Genomic DNA, 5,613 nt, shown 5'->3' on the forward strand with positions numbered 1-5,613 from the left:
TACTTCATTTCACTCCTTTGTCCACATGAAATCCTTAGCTTCCTTAAGGACTTTTTAGAATGGCATGCACTTATCAATGGCCCTGAAAACAAATTGATTTAGGACTACTACTCTACCTATAAGCCATTGAACATCCTCTAATCTTGTTAGGATTTGCCTTAATTCCAAATTGATTCATTGTAAATCCAAAAAAATTTCTTGAAGAAACTCCAAAAGAACATTTGATGGGATTGAGCATCATCTTCTATTTTCTCAAGATGTTGAGCATCTCATCAAGTTTGACTAATGTTCAGTTGCATTTATGCACATCACTAGTATGTTATCTATGTAGACCTCCATCATTTTCCCAATTTATTGAACATTCATTTTGTTTACTAACTTTTGTTAAATGGCTCCAACATTCTTGAGCCCAAATAACATCACCGTATAGCAACATAATCTTTAATCAATGATGAAAGTAGTTTTCTCCTGATCCTCAAGATATATTTTGATTTAATTATAGCTCAAGAGTATATTGCAAAAGCTAGACAACTTATTTCCCATAATTGGACCCATAAGCTAGTTAATCCTATACAAAGAGAAGTTGTCTTTGGGTCTATCTTTAGGATAATCTTTGTCAAGGTCAATAAACTTCACACATACTCTTCATTACCCATTATTCTTTTTTACAAGTACCACATTTACTAACCAACTCAGATAGTACACCTCCTTGATTAGTCAACCTTCAAAAGCTTCACCTTCTACACCTTGATTGCTTAATATCTTTCAAGGTTGGAAAATCTACTTTTATGCTTAATCGGTACAAAAAATTTAGATTCACATTTAGCCTATGCACCATCAACTCAGGGTTAAATTCGAGCATATCTTTGTGAGACCAAGCAACTACACTAAAGTTCTCCTTTAGAAATTCCACCATTGCTCCCTTAAGATTTAAGAGTAACATAGTTAAACACCTAATGGTCTTTGTGAGATCATTTAGACATAGTTGAAAATTAGTAAGCTCCTCTATTTGCCCTCCATGCAAAACTCCTCATTTTTTGTCCTCTTCTATTACTGGATAACCTTTAGCTTCATCTTTAACTTCCTTACTAACAACCCTGAGTTCCATCACCAGTGATTTCTTAACCTTTATACTCGTAATTCTCAAGTCGACCAAGCAGGGATCTCCAATTCTTACCGGCACATTTATGTTACACATGTACATGTTGTTCTTCTAATATACTTTGATGAAGTAACACTTGTACTTTGATGTACATGTTTTTCCACCAATGTTATTCATAATATGTTAAGTTGCTGGTATCTCTACATATCACCGAGATCACTATCACATTTTTTTCCTGATTTAAAAAAAAAAAAGTTTAGATTTCTTGAGATCATTATGTCTCAATTGTATGCATTTAATTATGTTAATATTGCTATTCCCGATTTAATTTCGTCGGGATCTCCATTTATGATTTGGAAAATTGCATCACAAATTAATATTTCTCACTACACCCGTAATTTCCCGACTTAAACAAGTTAGAATCTCCATTTATTATCAAGACATCTATGTCACACAAGTATGCATTGTTTCACATTTTTTTTGTTATTTTTTCCATTTTTCAAATCGTGATCTCTATTATGACCGAGACAATTACATAGCACTTGCAACTTTTTTTGGACAAAGCAACACTTGTACATGGAATTTGATAAATGAAAACTTTCATTTAACATTTAAATGAGAACTTCTACTAGGTTAAATGAAAAAAAAAATTAATAATAGTAACATTCAGCCTGCACCTCCATCTCCAACAAACTTCTCCATAAGCTCCATCTCCATCTCTAGCACGTACAATTTGTATTGGAGCTTTTAGGGGGGAAAAAAAATTAAAAAAGGCAACAAAAAAAGCACTTCAAAAAACAATGGGAGGAATAATCGTTCTTTTCTTTTTAAAATAGCTCATCCCAATCACCTATAGATTAATGTTTCTCATTTGTGCTACACCCATAATTCCCAACTTGAGCAATTTGGAATCTCCATTTACGAATGGGACATTTATGTCACACAAGTATGCATTGTTTCTCATGCGTCATGTTATTTTTTCCATTATTTAAATGATCTAGACAATTAAGCACTTGTACTTTTTGGTTTTTTCCTTTTTTGGATGAAGTCAAACTTGTACATGGAGTTTGATAAATGAAAACTTTCATTCACATTTAAATGAAAAATGTTACTACGTTAAATGAAAAACAAAATTGATATTAACATTCAGTCCATAACTCCAGGTCCAAGAAACTTTTCCAGAAGCTCCACCCCATCTCCAACATGTACAATTCGTACCAGAGCTTTTGGAAAAAGAAAAAGAAAAAAAGAAAAACAATACTGGCACTATCCCAAAATAATGGGAAAAGCACTTCAGAAACAATGGGAGGAATCCTCATTGTTTCTTTTTTCAAATAGCTCATCCTAATCACCCATAGATTGTGCAAGTCTTTGAGTGATATATGGAATGACAAGGAAATAATCCATAGATGACATATACGTTAACAAATCCCATAGGTTCTGATACAAATCAGCCCGGACCTGTACAACTAACAACCCGCTAGGGTGTCGACCCGATACGAATGAAGACCGGGCCGATCACTAGGCTCAAGCTAAGAAGTTCAAGGACAATCTGCCTGAATTTATCTAGGGAGTAATTCATATGCAAAAGGGCTTTCCCATACCCAAAGATTCAAGACTTGTTCTGAGCATACAAGTGGTTGAAGCTTATGCAGCCCCGAGTAGCCGTTTTGGTGTATTTATGGAGCCCAGGCAGCATGAAATGGTTCCAATGCTTCATGGATTCAATACATATGTTTAAGAGATCACGGAATCAAGTAAAGGCAGTTTCAGACGCATACAAAAAGGGGGTTTGCGCATGGCATGAAGATTGGTTGGTTTTTGCTGTATTTTGTGTTGGCTTTACTGTATTTTGCTGAGTTGGTTTTTTCTCTTTCTTCCAAGCAAGGGCAACGTGTGGTACTCCATAATAAGCTTATTTGGCATCCTAAAAAGCATATTGAAGCTGATTTGGAGCTCAACCTGGTCAAAGATTGGTCAAAGTCAACTTAGTTAAAAAGCTAGTATTTTAGTTTCCTAATTTGATTCTACTTTTTGTTTTAGGAAATTACCATTACTTTTTGGGTTTTATTTATTTATTTGCTGGAAAAATAAGTTTATGAAAGCTATTATTTCATTATTTTCATTGTAAATTGATTAATTCCTAATTCAAAATAAAGGAATTAATTAATCCAAATTAGTTTACGAAACGATGCAAATTTCGGCCACCTTTAGGAAACAACAAGGACGGCCAGTTTTAGATTACTTTTTTTTTTAGGGTTTTATTTGTGACTTTTATCCTATTTAAAGGCTTATTTTTCAATAAGAAAACAGCTTGAATTTTATACAAAAATTTATTTGTGAGATTGAATTCTCTTTGTTGTTTTGAACACCTAAAACACTATTAGTGAATGAGTGTTTTAGTTTGACTTATTAATAGGCCTTCCATCACCTATTGGGACGTCTTCATTATATACCAAAGTTTCTAATCATAGGTTGGTTAAGGGTCAAGGTGACTATTAGAATTTCAACATAATTAGATCCGAGCTAATATAATACGGGTTTAGGAGCAGGTCGTCTTAGGTTTGTATCATTTGGTATCAGAGCTAAATTTTGTTCACGTTTGATCTATCTTTATTTGCTTTATTTGTTCTTGTGTTATTCTAATATTTTAGCATTAGGTTAAGGTTGATTCTATCATCATACATGTTCTGCATTTAAAAAAAAAAAAAAATTCATGCCTAGCTAAATTAGGATTTCCTTGGTTTACCATATTTTTGTTTCCTAGTTTGTTGGTTGTTTTTCATCATTGTTCTTGTTAATTTTGGTTTTTGTTGATTTTATTTGCTGTTTTAATCTTAATATTTGCATTCATATATTCAAAAAAAAAAAAGAAAAAAAGCCGAACAGATATAAAAAAACAAAAAAAAAAAAACTGCACAATTTATTTTTTTTGTTGGAGACAACGGGTTTAGTGATTATTTGGTGTTGGAATTGCAATTTTGGTGTTGATTCTTGTTACTGCAGTTGTTTTATGTTCTTTTAGTAAACAAAAAACAAAGAAGAAAGATGAATTAAAAAAACAAAAAAAAAATTCGGTTTGTTGAATTTGGTAAGGAATTGATACAAAACTAGAATTACAAGAACAATAACCAACACTACTCTCTAATTTTGTTCAAATTGATTCTTGTTTGAGTTTCAATTTATTTCTATGAAATTTCATTCTTGGATTATTAATTTCTTACCATCTAGTCCAGTTCTTATTAATTCCAAAAGTTTCTTGTTGATTTGCCTTATTTTGACTAGAAAAGCCGAAAACTAGGTTTTGTTAATTCATTCGGTATTGCTTTCTTTTCGCTATAGTTTGATTGATAAATTTAATTAAAACATACTTGTGATCTAATTGCTGTTTTGTGGGTGTTTCAATTAAAATTTTGAGATAATTCATTGAGTGGAAAAAGGCATGAGTGTGTGAGCTTAAAAGAGGGTAAAAGCCGAAAAGAGTGTGAAAACACGAGTGTCGAGACCTTGATTGAGTGAAACACGTGAGGGAGTGATTTTTGGTGACAATATATTTTATTTTACATTATTCATACTAACATGGCAGATTCAAAGGTGAGAAGAGGAGATTAACCTTTAAAAATTAATGAAGAAGAGTCCGTAGGATTCCATGGTGGTTCCCGAGCTACGGGGAGTGGTGAGCAAACGGACATGAGTGCTATATTGGAGCAATTGTAGCAGATGAATACCCAATTTGATGACATAGATCAAAGGATAGATAGGATAGAAACATCACAAGGAGGGCCGAATATAAAGTTAGATCTCATGGAGGTCGAGGTCAAGGTCGAGGAGGCTGACAGTGACCTAGGGAGGAATTCAGGGGAAGTAAATTTGGAGATGACTTGGATGAGGGGTTTGATGACATTTCTGAACCTTAAGAAAGGCTAATCCATGGGAGACCAGCAAGGAATGAAGATGATGATCTAATGAATATCAAGGTAAACATTCCACCTTTCATGGGAAAAAATGATCCAGAGGCATATTTGGAATGGGAGGAGAGAATGGAGATGATTTTTTATTGTCATAATTATTCAAAGGCCAAGGAGGTGAAGTTGGAAGCAATGGAGTTTGGTCATTATGCACTCCAATGGTGGACCAATGAGCAAAACACCCAAAGGAGAGTTGGTGATGACTTGATCACTACATAGCAACAAATGAAAGGACCCATGAGGAAGCGATTCGTACCATCACACTATCATAGGTTGCTGCATTAAAGGCTTCAATCTTTATCTCAAGGAAGTAGGTCCGTGGAGGATTATTACAAGGAGATGGAGATGCTTATGATGAGGTTAAGCATGAATGAGGATAGAGAAGCAACCATGGCAAGATTCCTTGGTGGTTTGAATCGTGAGATCGCCAATCAACTAGAATTGCAACAATATGTGGAATTTGAGGAGATGTTGCATGTGGCTACTAAATTAGAGCATCAATTCAAGAAGAGGGGTGTAGGCTCACGGTTTGGGGGTGTTTCC

The sequence above is a fragment of the Ziziphus jujuba genome, chromosome 11 (genome assembly GCF_031755915.1).
Source record: "Ziziphus jujuba cultivar Dongzao chromosome 11, ASM3175591v1".
NCBI lineage: Eukaryota > Viridiplantae > Streptophyta > Magnoliopsida > Rosales > Rhamnaceae > Ziziphus > Ziziphus jujuba.